The sequence below is a fragment of the Anomalospiza imberbis genome, chromosome 13 (genome assembly GCF_031753505.1).
Source record: "Anomalospiza imberbis isolate Cuckoo-Finch-1a 21T00152 chromosome 13, ASM3175350v1, whole genome shotgun sequence".
NCBI lineage: Eukaryota > Metazoa > Chordata > Aves > Passeriformes > Viduidae > Anomalospiza > Anomalospiza imberbis.
In genome coordinates, this window is record NC_089693.1 from 11,336,135 (window position 1) to 11,350,954 (window position 14,820).

Genomic DNA, 14,820 nt, shown 5'->3' on the forward strand with positions numbered 1-14,820 from the left:
AAGTAGAGGAGCCTTATTATGAAAAAAGCCCCTAATATTTAGTAACAGTATGACTGCCATCTACTTTGTGTATTTTCCAGGTAGCCTTCAGAAAACTGACCTATAATTACTGCCTTTTACATGTTTCCTCTTAAGTTGCTTGTACTGTCAAGTCTCCTACTCAGCAAGTATAGATATAATGACTTGAGTTCCTTTAAAAAAAGTGTTTGATTCCTTTTTAACAGCTATTGTGTTCAATGTGACAGTGTGTTTATACTGGCCTTGTATTTAAGACAAAGTCCTGATAGAGATGGTGGATTTCAGCTGAGATAAAACCCTTCAGGAAGCCAAAATCACCTTATCTCATCAGTCAGCTTGAGCACTACAGGGCAGATTTGCCCTCAGCAGCAAGTGTAACAGACCTTTGGTTATTCTTGTCATGGGCCTCTCCCTGTGGGACCTCATGAGCTGTCTTTCCCCCCCACTTATGTTTAAAGAACTAATTGTATTTATTAAACATTAGCTGGCACATAGAAGCTTTTTACTGGAATTCCCTGCAAGCTTTGTCTTTTGTGTCGTTTGGAGAAAAGGAAGCTGAAGAGTGACCTTGCTGTTCTCTGCAGCTTTCTGAGGAGCAGATGGGATAAAGAGGTGCTGAGCTCTTCTCCCTGGTGTGACAGGCCACAAAGGAATGGTTCAAAGCTGCATCAGGAGAGGTTTAGACTGGACATTAGGAAATATTACTTTACCAAGAGGGTGCTCAAACACAGCAACAAGCTTCCTAGGGAGGTTATCCATTCCCCAAGCCTGTCAGCATTCAAGAGGCATTTGGACAATGCACTAAATAATACACTTTACCTTAGGGGCAGTCATGGAGTGGTCAGGCAGTTGGACTCAATGATCACTTTAGGTCACTTGAATTATTTTAAGTATTGTAATATCCTGTATTAACACATTTTTAGGAGTCAGACCATGAAAAGACCTCTAGTTCTCCCGCTTCCGTACGAATAAATTTCTCTGCACATCTAGTATTTAGGTGGCTACATTCACATATGTATATATTGATGCTATATTAAGAGGCTAAAATATTTTCATGTGACCATACATTTTACAAAAAACAAAACCCTCTAAACTGTCAGAATCACATACTTTTGTAAAGTGCACTGTAAATTCAAGGCTATGCTCCAACAATATAGGCTTGTTAAAATTACATGAATCTTTTATAGCAATTTATGTCTGAATTAAAAGAAGAATGAAGTTATGGTGCAATCCTTAACAATGAAACAAGAATGAATGTGGGAGGGGGTAGACAATGTAGATATTTTCTTTGGTCAGCACATTGTGTGTATTATATTTTGACCTGAACTATGGCTGCTCAAGACACTAGAAGCTTTGACAGGGCTATGCTGACTTATTAACTTTGCTTTGCATAGATACAAGGGACAGAAAGATCTTCATTGTGGGACACAATGGGTAACTTCAACTCCTTCAACATGTGGCTGCAATTACCATTTTGTAAACATTTTCATTGAGTCTAGGTCCACAAAATTTTGTAGGTTTTTTTTGGCCAAGAGTAATAGCTCTGGGAATGACACTCTCGTCTCCAAAATACGTGTGTAATGTAAAAAAAAAGAAGAAAATGATCACTCTAGAAACTCTTAATGTGACCAGCCTAAGACGTACTCCTGTAAAACTTGTGAAAGTCATATGAGCACTTCAGTACTAAGTTTAGTGCCCCTCCTTCCCAGCTCTCAGCTTAACAAACCTAGAACTGGACCAGACTGTGCTGTCCTCTTGTGATTACTAGGCAGGGCAATGGCTTTCAGAGCCATTAATACACAGGCCTGTGAAAAACAATAAATCAGGAAGTCAGAGGGATGCCCATTAATCTTTTCCAGCTCTCCTTTCTCCCTCTTTCCAAAAGTTCTAAGCAAGTTAGAAATTAACAAATAGTAGGTGTTTAGGTTTCATAGAATCATAGAACTCAGGTAATCTTCCATTTTTGGTGTTATTTAGGCTGCAGCAGAGTTTCCCAACTGATCACCTTTATCAGTACATTAGAGTTTTTGCAGATGCTATAAGATTGCAATTCTCTAGATCAGGATAAATATATTGGGAAAAACACTACAAGAATGGCTGACAACCAGTCTTGACTGCACAACAGCATATAGATCAGCTTGTAATAAGAATGAAGACAATTTTACACCATCTGTAAAATCCTCAGGACAGAAAAGCCCTTAGCAATAGAGCTCTGATCTTCACAGGGGTCTCTGGACAGTGTTTTCATAATGATCATTAATCAATAGTGATGCTAATCCTAGCCACAGGGAAAAGGAAAAGGGGCAAAAGAGAATCAATTCTTCACTCAGTGAAGAGTCTGGTTGAGACTGTGCAACACTGATAGAGTCTCTGATTAGCATAAGGTCACATTGTCTCTTATGGCATCCACCTCCATGAAAATATTACAGTGGGATTTTATTGTCTTCCCTTTCTAGCAGAGAGAGCCCGTGATAAATGGTGTATGGGATTCTCAGTGTGTTACATACCAGTTCCTGAAGGAACAATATTTTGCATTCTGCAGTGGCTCAGGAAATACTTCCCCGATCTTTCTTTTCTGTGCTGCAAAGTGCCCGTTGGAGGGAGCAGATTGCTGTGTCATCCCCACTGCACAGGCTTTTTGTAGCCATATTGGTCCTCACCATGAGCATATGGGAGCATTTTTCAAATGCCACAAAACCTCGTTGTCTTAAGGATTCATATTAAACACCTTTTACCATACGGAGGCACACGAGAGAGAGTCCTTGCAGATTTTAGCTCTGTCCTGCATGATTTGCTGGAGTTGGCTGTGCTGTAAGCATCTTTAGTGACTGCAGATAATAGATATTCATGTGGTTAAAACCAATGTCTCTCTCCACAAACCTAGCTTAATTAGGTTTGCTGCAATTTTCTATGATAATTTAGTTCTGCATTTGCCTTTTGGCTGGCAGATTGTCCCTGGAAACCTCTTACAGAAATTCCCATTGACTGCAATGATTCTCAGTTAGGGCAAAACTGATCACTGCTGCCTTCCCTGCTGTTGAACTCAATCAACAAGCCATACATAACTCTCTAAAAATAAAAAAAAATACCACTAAGGTCAAAAAATCTGAACACTGGCTGTTTGACACCAGAAAGATAATGATAATGTAACTAGTTCTGCCAGGACTTGCATCAGAGCATAACAGATGAATCTGTCTCCATCCACTGAGTCACCTTGCCAACTTTTTTTCAATTAAATTCTTCTTATAAATCAACAGTGAAAGATTACTTTTCAGCTAGAAGGTATTCAGTCAAACAGCAATATACCATCAGCAGCCGTGAGGCAAAAATATAAGGAAAACGAGAAAACTAACACTTTCTTTTTTTTCTTACTGCTCACCAGATATGAAACTTCTACTCTCCAAGTCCCAAGACTAAGTTCCATTTTAGTATTGGCTCCTCCTCCCTGCCCTTCCTATTTCACGATGATCACTGCTCTACAGGGGGTTGAAATACATGTTTCTTCACCTTTAATTTAGCTGTGTTTGTATAATTACATGATCTCTCTCCCCTCTGTTTTTTAGACTGGTCTCAAATTAATACTTTATAAAGAATGCTCTTATTCCTCAGTAAACAGGGCTGAGTTTTGATTCAGCCACCTTCCTTTCCAGTTACAAGGATTGCTATTGTTGCACTAGTCCTTCTTACATGTAATTCTTTCGTGTTTAACTGGAACTCCAGGAGGATTTAACCTGTGTGAAACTCCTTGTGACACTCCCAGGTTGCTCATGTGCAATGTGCAGCCCTTCTCTCACAGCTTTGCTGCTGTTCAGCTCTGGGTTCAAGCTTGACCAAGATATTTGCCCATGCTTAATGTGCAGCCTGTACAATAAAACAAATAAGCATTGGTACTGGCATTCCCTCTTTCCCTGTGGATGTGTATCTCACACTCCTCTTCCCCTGGAGCTTCCCACTGCGTTGTGCACAGCATCTCCCGTGCCAAGGCTCCTTTGGCTTGTCCTGGCAGAGCAGGAGGCCGGGCGGTGGCGGCTGCACCACCCACAGTGTCCGACACCTGCCAGCCCCCTTTGGAGGGAGCTTCCATTGGCAGGTCCCTCTTCTATTCTGCTGCTGCTTTTCAGGACCTGTGTAAGAACCTGATGGCCTTTGAAACTGGCTCTTCCTCCAGCATTGGTCAAAACTGACCAACAAATTCAGAAGTTATCAGGCACAGATGAGCAGCTTGCACACAAAAATCTCATTCCCCTCCAGACTACACAGTGCCTCAAGCCAGATCTTCTAACAATTTATGCACAGTCTTGCTGTTTGGCTGCTGCAGCTCACATTAACCTGTGCTTGTTCTGCATCAGTATGCATTTACCTCAACTCACTGAATACCACCATTCTCCTGTAGTTTGCAGGCAGATGTTATACAGCCCATCTTATTAAAGCAGAATTCTTCAGCACAGAGAAAATGACACCTCTATTTTCAAGTGAATGCATATTTTTGGTATCAAAACAATGACAGAATAATTACCTTCTATAATCACAAATTTGTACAGCCTTAGCTTATATTTGAAGAAAACAGTGAGACATCACAGATCAGTAAATCCTCTAAATAAAGAAAGCCAAATACATCTTAGAGACCAGAAAATGCCCAGTAATGGTATGGAAAATGCAGCTATTGAAGAGACATTGTATATTACATTTGAACATCTTAAACTGTATAATGTCAAAGAGAAAAAAGGGGTGCTAATTATTTTTTTCACTCGACCTACCCAAGTTCTATACAACATTCTAATAAAATTGCCAGGACCATGGAATACATTGCACACATTCTCTACATTTAACTGTTACCTGATGAATAGGAGTATTATAGGGATTATTCCTCTTAATGACAAATCTAATCTCCAAAGTAACAGTTGATGTTGATGAATGCTTGTGCTATTCAAGGTAAAAATGAATTTTTCTATGTGCTCAACTTCAAAAGATTTTATTTGACTAAAAAAGAGAAAGCAAGATAAAGGAGGAGACAGGAGCATGAACTCTGGATTGAAAAGGAGGATAAACTCTGATTATTTCAATGTTTTGTACAATCCAAAGTTGTTAGAAAAACATAAAGCGTTTCTTATATTAAACGATTGACTTGAGAGGAAGATGAAAATGCTCACATGTTTCCTAATGTGCAGATGGACAAGCGCACAGCTTTCAGTAATGATAGCTCATGGAAATAAAACAAAAATACCACAAATCTGGATGTCAAGCCAAGCCTGCTGAATTGCCATTGTTAGGCACCTATAATACTACAGGATTTATTTTTCATTTGAAGAAATACTGTTTTGTGTCCACAGCAGATATGTTCAGAGGGATAGCATATTACACAAAGTGCTATGATTCATACCTCCCCCTGCCCCAGCCTCGCTCTTCTCTGTGGATAAAATCCCTGACAAATGATTTATCTTTAGCCAGCAACAGCAGAGCCACAAGGAGTGTCTGAGGAGAGCATGCAAGGCAGTAAAATAACACAGATCTGGACAGGTACCTGCTTCAGGACATCACCACTTATGTTAACACTGGGAAAAGAAATACAACAAATAAATAAATAAATTAGGTACCTGTTTCCTTTCTGCTCTCTGACATACAATAAACCCTCCTTAGATTCCTTTGACCCACAAGATCTGACACCATGGAAAAAGGAAGGGGAGGGTAAAGAAAGGGGAAAAAAATCCAAACAAACTGAAAACCAGAAACGTGCTTGCTAAGTAGGGTTTTATAAAATATTGCAGCTCTCAGTCTTAAAATGTCTAAAATGAAAATCTGCTGCAAGGACATAATAAAAATAAAGCTGATAATATGCTCCCCTAGGAAGAAGAAGAATATGCTGCTCCCCAGTACCCAGAAGGCAGTACTCCACTGAGAATAAAAACAACTTACACAGTAAGATGCATCCCCAGATTTGATTTAGAGATACCAGAAAACTTTCAAAATAGACCTGGCTTAGGATGAAATTAGTGCATGGAAAATGCCTCTCTTGAAACAGTGCCCTGTTATATCATTTACCCTCTCACCCAGGAGGACTCCTGTCTGATCCCCCAGCCCTGCAGTGCCCCATTCAGTCACGTTATTGACAGAGCACAGCAATCAATCCTGTCTCGCTACAGGTGACAGTCAATGAGCATCAGGAAACAAGGCCCTGTTACATGGATATAAATCCATATTGCAGTTAACTGGCTTTCCTTGGATACAGTAATCTAACAACCTCGATGACCCAGTACAATTTTCCATCAGATACCAGAATTTTGAAATTAATATGAATGTACTTATATGGAATAAAATCCACAGAGCCTGTAATTGAATTCAAGAGCGATGCACACACATGAACATGCACATTCCAGCATTAAGAAGACAGTGTGGGACTCACCTATTAATTGAATATTTCTCATGAAACTTGAAATCAATTATCAGGTACTGTGACCAAGTTTCAGGGTCAACATAATATTTTGATTAACTGGCCAATGATTCTTGAGCATTATCATGCCCCATTTTACTTATCCCCTACTCACATTAATTAAAAAATTGTGATGTCATAGCTAATGTTCCAGCTAATATGTAGAGATCACCACAGACAAAGAACCCCACATGAAATTTCAGCCACTGCCTACCTAGGCAGGGGAGACTATTGGAATAAAAAAGAAATATGAAAAGTTCCTAGGATCCAGCTTTGCTCTCACTTGCACCAAGAACTGAGACTGTCAGAGGTTTTCTTACATGAAGGCAAGAATCTAGTGTGGGAAACAAGAGTATTGCTCCCATTTTACCACCTTCCCCCAGAGGTTCTTCCTGAATTATTAGGAACAATGAGGATTTGAGCTTTGCTGCGCTTACAGATAGTATTTTTATTTTTAAAAAGAAGACATAACTAAAAGTGTATGAAATACCAATAAAGTAAAACCAGTCAGGAACCCTTTCCAAAACATTTTAAATAAAGCAGCAAAATTAAAAATTGCAAACATGCTCATCACAACATGCTTACAGTTCAGTACACGACAGAATTCCTTGCACAGCACTTTTTCCTGATTTACAAGAATTTTCTACAATCTGAAGTTCTTTAACGTTAAATTGCACTTCAAAGTTTCATTTACACACTGTAAAAATGATATAGTTAAGTTTTCAACAGGGAATGAATTATTCATTAAAGAAGATAATGGTGTTAAACTCGTCCAAGGAGCTATAACATTAGCATAAAGAATGCCTTATGTCACATTAATTTTAAAAACAGAAAACATACAACACAAAAGATATTGAACCACGGATTTGGTTTTTGGTTACATTAAACAAAAAGCAATTATTCTTACAGCAACCTTTTCCTAGCATTTTAACCATACTGGTAGGTATTTTACAAGCCATTTGTTCTTAATTATTAATTGCATCAGGATAGGCTGGGTAGAACATGCTTCTATTCTGATTTTATTATCTTTGCTTTTGCTTTTATGCAAAGATGCAAAACAGAAGTGCTTTAAAAGAATTTTTTTTTTTCATTTATATCTCACTGATATAGAAAGAATGTGTATAAGAATATACAAAACCTATTTTTTTTAAAAAATAAGACTATCTATGAAAAAAACTGCCGACCTACACAAAAAAAATCTACCCCTCAAAAAAAGAAAGGAATTTCTTTTTCAAAAAACTGGTCAGCTAGAATAAAACAAACAAATTAGACTCCCCCAAGCTCTTCCACATATATACATATAGATAGATAGATACATATATATCAGTAAGGAATTAAATCAGTATCTCTAAAACCGATCCTCTTAAATTCAATTGCCAGCTGATTTTATTTACTGACAGAACAGTCCCATTCCTTATCTCCTTCTTTCTGTAAAATAGAATGACTGCTACTTCCTAGTGATTTTTACTTTGTTTAAACTAGCTATCCTAAATTCTTTGGGCAAATAAACTTCAGGAATAAAATATTTTCTCCTATACCACCTGTCTTCTCAACTTACACATTCTTGCTATTTTGCAAAGTAGCTGCTTCATCAGTTTGCTGATAGAGTTTAATGAATAGCACTTGCCCTATTTTGGAAGTAAAACTAGTTTTACAGGTCTTTTGCCTGCTTCTTATAACTTGTTTTACAATTCTTCTGGATCAAACCAAAGACAGGTTTTCCAGTCAGGTAAAGAAAGTCTTGCACTGGAAAGACAAGGGGCAATGGCGGTAGCAGTCAGAGAATTCTGATGGATTTTCCATACATTTTAAAATTTAATATTTTTTACTTATTTATTTTACTTGCATTGCCTACTACTTAGACTTTGCTTTACCAATCAATCTACTGAGAATTAGGAAAAACTCAGAAGAATCAGATTTTGCAAAGTTGATACAAATTCAAGATACCCCGTTAAAATACTGGCTTCATACTAAGGAGTGAGGGATGTAGATAGCATCCTAAAGGTAGTTTTTTGTTATTCCAATGCTTTATTGGCTCTTGCAGTCTGACAGGAGTGAATGTTTGCTCCCAAAACCTTCTCAAGGGAAGGTCTAGCAGCACTTGCCCTTGTCGCAGTGCAAGGTGACTGGACAAGCCGAGCTCCCTTCCAACCTAAGTTCCTAAAGGCTGCCTCACCCTGTAAATCCTTCACAGGGGGTTGAAAGGCTATTCCTTCATTCCCAGTCTCTGATTGTAGTGTTTATGTAGCTGTTCCCTTGAGTTATTTCATAAGCCACGGAGTACAGGACAATAAAAGCAGGTACCTTTCAGGTACGAGGAAAAATTGGCTCCATGGAAGAGCATCTTTTGTACTCACTGTGACACAATCCCAGGGCCCATGGAAGTGACACTGTGAATGAAACCAGGATTAAGAGAGTTGTATTGCTTCATTCTATTCACTGGAATTTGTGGGCAAACTTCATTCCGTGCCACAAATCATTCCACAAAACTACTTATTTATTTTAGGCATATTCCAGATCCTGTAGCTCTAAGAGCAATCTCAGAAACATGAAAGACATGTAAACTCACTCAGCTTTCTTCTTCATAGCCTGCTTGAAGTGATAGCCCTGGGAAGCAGAGAATAGCCTGTTTTTCTAAATATTTGTAAACTGAAACCCTGAGGTCCCCCACCCCCACACTGTTAACTGTTTCAGTGCTGATGATATTAAGAACACCTGTGGCCTGTGTGCTTGCTACAGTCTCATGACAATTCAGCACCCCCTCAGATACCACCCTTCCCCCTCACTCATCTCTCCTCAGCAGCTTTTGTAACAGAAAAATTGTTTGCAAATGCTCAAAACACATTGGCATCAAAAATGGGGACAGATAAAACCAGTTCTATTTAGCAGCTCACAAAAGAGCCCAGCAGTCACAGTGCCAAGTAAACTCTTGCTCATTTAGTTCAGAACTTTGTGCATTTACAAAAATCTGCTACACAATTTCAAAGACTGCATCAAACACTGAAGTCTGTCTACCTGTATCTTGGGGAGGACAGACCTTCTCCACAATAGGTGACAAATGTTCCTTAGCTCCAGATGAGCCCCAGGTGTTTCTGCCCAGCCCTCAGCCACAATTCCTCCTCAGTAATTACTGCTCACAGACACCTTCAATCAGGCAGTATCTTTTAGCAGCATTGTGAATGCCTTATGTGAATCCCAGTTCCATGGAGACTTTCACAGGTTTGAACTGCCTTTAGATCAGGCACTAAATATACAGATTTGGGACTGTGTTAGGATATAAAATGCAGAATATAATGCAGAGTGGAAATCACAAATAACACATCATGATCATAGAACTTAATATTTCTTTTCATGGAAATTACCTTGAAAGAAAATAATAATAAAAGCATCCAAAATCAGAGAAAGTCATACAGCAATCCAACAGAGTAATATAGATGCTAGTTCAAATAATAAAGAGATAGAAATCATACATAGATAAAACTTCTGTGTGTCTAGACACCTGCCACAACCAGCTGGTTTTCAGAGGCAGAGGCTCTGGTAATTCACTACTTTAGTGACTCTAAGTCTAGTATACAAAATAATGGCTTTTTAGATACAACTGCTGTATCTGATGTACAGCAATGCCAAGGAAGAAGAGTCCTTCACTCAGTCATGGAACGATTGTTCAGAGCCATGACCTGAAATTTATCTAAGATTAAAGAACAATCATACTCAAGGGGATGCAGAATCATAAACAGAGTAATTTGGACTCTGACTCAGGTTTGGGGCCTGAATTTCTGAAACCAGGGAAATTTTGGGCATAAATAGCTGTGGGTACAACTTATTGCATTTAAGTGACCAAAGCATAGCCACAAAACCATGACCTTTAGGATGCTGAATCCCAAAGGCAAGTGAAGCAGGAGATAGGCTGTGTAGAAGCTCACAACACAGAGTGTGGGAGGCAAAGATGAAAGTTAGAGAGATTTATAGGTTGAGGTTAGATAAAAATCTTTTAAATACTTTTAGGTCAGATTTACTTTAAGTCACCTAAATCTCTCTAGGCTGAAAATCTGGCTTCTTTGTGAAAATTCTTGACTACAACAGAACCCAGAACACCTGGAGAATAGCCTGTCTCATAGTCTTTGGAACAGTTACAAAGAAGACCAAAGTAAAGGAAGAAAAAAATCACAAGAAACCATACAAATACATATGAAAATGGCATCTCTCTCTCTCTCTCCTCCTACTTCCATGTGTTTGGACACAATTTTTTTTTCTATCCCTCACAATGTTCACTAGTTTCCAATTTAATTTTCTACTCCCAGAAGCCAATTATCCATGAACAGGTAAAAGGGAAGTAGAGACAAAGGAGGTGGGCCAGTTTAATTAACACACAGTCAAGCAGTTTTACTTTGGTACTCTGGCCTCTCCCAAAGAGACAATGCTCTGCTTTCAGCCCCTATTAAAAATGCATTTATTTTATATTCTCTCATAATACTCTCCATAAGGAAAGGAATGAATCACAGTGCATATTTTGTGAATGATTTATAAAGTGGCACTACAGGTTTATGATCTGAATCACAGGTCCTTGGGGAAGTGCAGCAGTGCTTCTGTTATAGGGAACTTGAAATGGTTAAAGCCCTTTTTACTCCTTAGTATTGAACACTGAGGAACAGCCCTTTTACTTCTCCCAGGTACCTCCCTACAGCAGCACTGTAAGCACCAAAACCTTTCTCTCTCCAGCCCTGGGGAGAAAGGATGTTTCCCGTTCTGGAACAACTGTTGAATAAGAACATCCCAATGCTTCTTGAAAAGTGAAAACCAGGATTTAAGCAGCAAGAAGTATGTGAAAACCACACCCCTCCCCCTCCCAAATCATAGCACTTTATTGTCTGGGATTCTCCCACCCCAAAGATAGCTAACTTGTTTTGATTCTGGCCAAGTCATCCTGATGAAGTTGAAAAAGCAAGAAAGAATGAGGATAGCCTAGGATAGGAGAAATGTGCATTTTCCTGAAGAAGCATCAACAGGTTGATCCTTCAAGGTAAACAGCTTGAAAAGGGTTTTCAGGAATATTTGGGGCTCACCTTGCTGAAATCTGCTCAGATCCAAAAAAATCCCCAAAAACAAAGAAAGAAACAAACAACCAAAAAAAAAAAAAAAAAACACAAAACAAAAAAAAAAAAACCACCACCCAAACAAAACAAAATCAAAGCCCACACCCCCTGAAAGAAACCACCCCCACCAAAAAGCTTAAGCTTTGTGAAGTCGATGGTGAATATCTGCCTTTGTGCACTTACATACACTTGTCCTATACAGACCAATTTTGCAGTTCATATGTAATTTAAAAGCTTTCTGCAGTGATGCTTCCATAGTCAAGCATCAGGACAGACTGTAAATCATATGATACACACAAAATATGTGACCAAAACAAGAAAAAACCTGACCACAAGTCTATCAGCAATATCTGCTTCTCTGTGGTGGGTGAGAAGGTGGCAGACAGACATGCTTGGTGCTCAGCTCAGTTTGAAGCAGGGAAAAGGGATATTGAATAGTTGATCTAAACTTGCACTTGGATGCATCCCCAGAAGCTACATTCAAAATACAAGCTCACTTGTAGTCTTTGCAAATTGCTTTGTGTTCCCAAGATGCACATGCTAAACTCAGCTGACATTTCCACACTAGCTGTGGATTTGCTAGGAAAAAAAAACCTACTAACTTATACTTCCTTTGTGGTGGTGTTAAAGAAAAAAAGAGTGCTGAAAACATTCCCAGATAAATGCACAAGGATCAGTTCCACATCATACAAATAACATGACATGAAAGTAGAGGCACACTGTAGGTAAACCTCCAGTGTTTGGAGGAATTCAGTACAGTGAAATGCATACAGATCTTCCAAATGGGCTTCAGATGTGTTTCTAAATATGGGGCTTTTGGTCACAAGCTACAGACTCACAGGAGTAAGAGAAATGCACCTCCTAGAACTTGCACTTAGACAGTACAACTGTAACCCCAACCTCTGTGAGTCTTGTGGTTTCATAAAAGCTTAGCCTTTTCTTGTGAGTCCAGGGAGCTGCACAAAGCTCATCCTGGGGGCCACTGAAAATCGAGTCTGCATTTTCTTCTCCTTTATTAGAGATAAGCAAGTTTCCATGCAAAAAAATCTTTGTTAAATGATAGTTATATATCAAGGACAGAGCAACCACAAAATGCTTTATTGCTACTGGGAATTACTGTGTTGATTGAATTCTATCTTCCCTAACCTCTATTTTTCATGTAAATTTTCATCTTTGAAGGAAAGAGATGGTAGAAAGAAATAGGTGTTGACAGAAAAAAAAATGAACAGATATTGCTTGACTGGGGTCTACAATTCAGGCACTGTGCATGAGAAGTAATCAAAACCAATATGTGTACACACACATCTATCTGCTACCAATTAGGAGTGAGAGATGCAGGTGATGTATATGATGTATGAATGAAGAACTTTTGGTTTCATTTACTCATATAACTTATGAAAAACTGAAAATAATTCTACCACAATCATTCTTTCTGCTACATTTCCTCTTCCTCTTATCTGAAATAATTTTTTATACAGTTGCCCTCTCAAAAGTCTCTTTCAAAACCTTAAGAAAATTGAGTTCATTTGTGCAAAATTTCCTTGGCTATTTTTGCTTCTATTGCTAATATTCCAGGCTTTCTATGCATCTGCCCTTCAGTGCATATTTCCAAGGTGAAAATCCGTGTCCTCCCGGGTTCCTGCAGGAATCAGCCAGCACTAGGAGAGAAACTATTTCATTTTACTCAGGATCAGGACAGAAGACTGTGAGTGTCCTGACAACAGTGTCTGTTCCTGAATGCCTGAAACCTCCCCACATCTAAGGTGCATTATAACATGAACATGACATAAATAATAGCCATGTCACATGAAGTTTCCCAAAGGTGCACTCTTATACATGTGGTCATCACGTCATACACATCACCTATCGGGGCACAACACTGTGCTAACGTGGGCACTGAAAGCAGCAGAGCTGCAATAACTGGGGCTTCACACCCTGGAATTATTCTGGTTCTGGTTCTACAGCTGCCTCAGATAAGTCAACGTGGTCTTAATGAGACTCTAGCAAATTAGAAAGATAAGGAAATAATAATATTCTGTAAATACACTAGGGATTGAAACTGCTAAAGAAGTAGAACTATTTGATCTGAGAAGGAAATGCTGGTAGAACTGTAAGTAGATTTAAATTGCTTGCAAACATGTAACTTAAAAATTAGAAGACAGTATCAGAGATGTGACACCCCCATTGCTGAACAATCCAATAAGAGGAATATGCAAAAGCTCATTAGTTTTCAGGTAGAGCTTAATACAAATATGGATTTCTTAACAACTGACTAGTAGGCAGAACAGGAAAATGCAGGAGATCTTTCTAGTCCCATGCTTTGTATCTTGCAGATCTGGTGACTCAATATGCTGAGACTTCTTATTTTTCATTGATCTGCAGTAACTGTTTTTATGGACACCATGACTGTATCATCTGTAGGCTATTAAGTCTTTAAGTGTAACTCCAGCCTTACTCGTGTCTATGTCTCTCAGAAGTTTCACCCAAGAAGAATCTGATCATCCTAAAATGCTCTGATGTAGAAACTGAAGCCATTGTCCCATAAAACAATCCTAACCCATGTCTGGTTTTTAAATACCTACCAATTTCAGCCCACGATTTTTTTAGGACAAGCAGCAAAGATTTATGGAATTTTCATCTCTCTCTATTTGTTGCCAGACCCCTGTCACAGACAACTAACTTTGTATCACACCTTCCCAATTTAAGGAAGAGTTAGCAACAGGAATTACATATCAGGAGATGTATAAATTACATGATTAGAGTATATTTACAGCAATGAAAACTTTTTAACATTTTAAGAATACATTCTAAACCAAACCAAAGTTGCCTAGAAATAAAATATTCCTGGTAATGACAATGCTTTTATTAATATCAGCATTAAAAACTTAGGGAAACCGAAGAACTAGAAGGGTCAAGCACTTCATTACCATATGCAGTCTAATTTCCTTGTACTTTATAGATAGAGGTATTATCCTCATGCAAGGCCTTATTCTAACTTAACTGCTCTTTCCAGCTTGGTCATTGACATGCTGAAAATCCAGTAAGTCTTAATAATAATAAAGGGTCAAGGGTTTTCATGCAAAGTTTAATGGAGACTTTTAGACAACTTAACATACTGCCATGAAAAGCAGCCCAGCCATCACAGCTCTGCATTTTTTTGTTTTTATTAACCATATTTCTAACAGGCAGCATTCTTCTGGCTGCACAGGAAAATTACACTGATGTGTCCTTGTAGGGCATCAGGTGATCATAGATCTTGTGCATTTTTTAAGATCCCTGTGT

General features: G+C 38.6%; 2 long non-coding RNA genes across 3 annotated transcripts in view; one reads left to right on the top strand and one right to left on the bottom strand.

Annotated features, from left to right (window-relative positions):
- The window catches only part of LOC137481931 (uncharacterized), a 54,572-nt gene extending 44,957 nt beyond the window's left edge, over window positions 1-9,615 (bottom strand). Inside the window, exons 1-3 of one of the 2 annotated variants that reach the window (XR_011003767.1) lie at window positions 9,015-9,614; window positions 8,750-8,835; window positions 2,140-3,085 (exon numbers count right to left, since the gene is read on the bottom strand). This is a non-coding gene — a long non-coding RNA (uncharacterized lncRNA). Of the gene's footprint in view, window positions 1-2,139; window positions 3,086-8,749; window positions 8,836-9,014 lie in introns of those variants that run through there. The other variant, XR_011003768.1, reaches the window with a different exon arrangement.
- Window positions 1-14,820, top strand: part of LOC137481935 (uncharacterized) — a 458,003-nt gene that overhangs the window by 413,797 nt on the left and 29,386 nt on the right. The window lies entirely within an intron of this gene.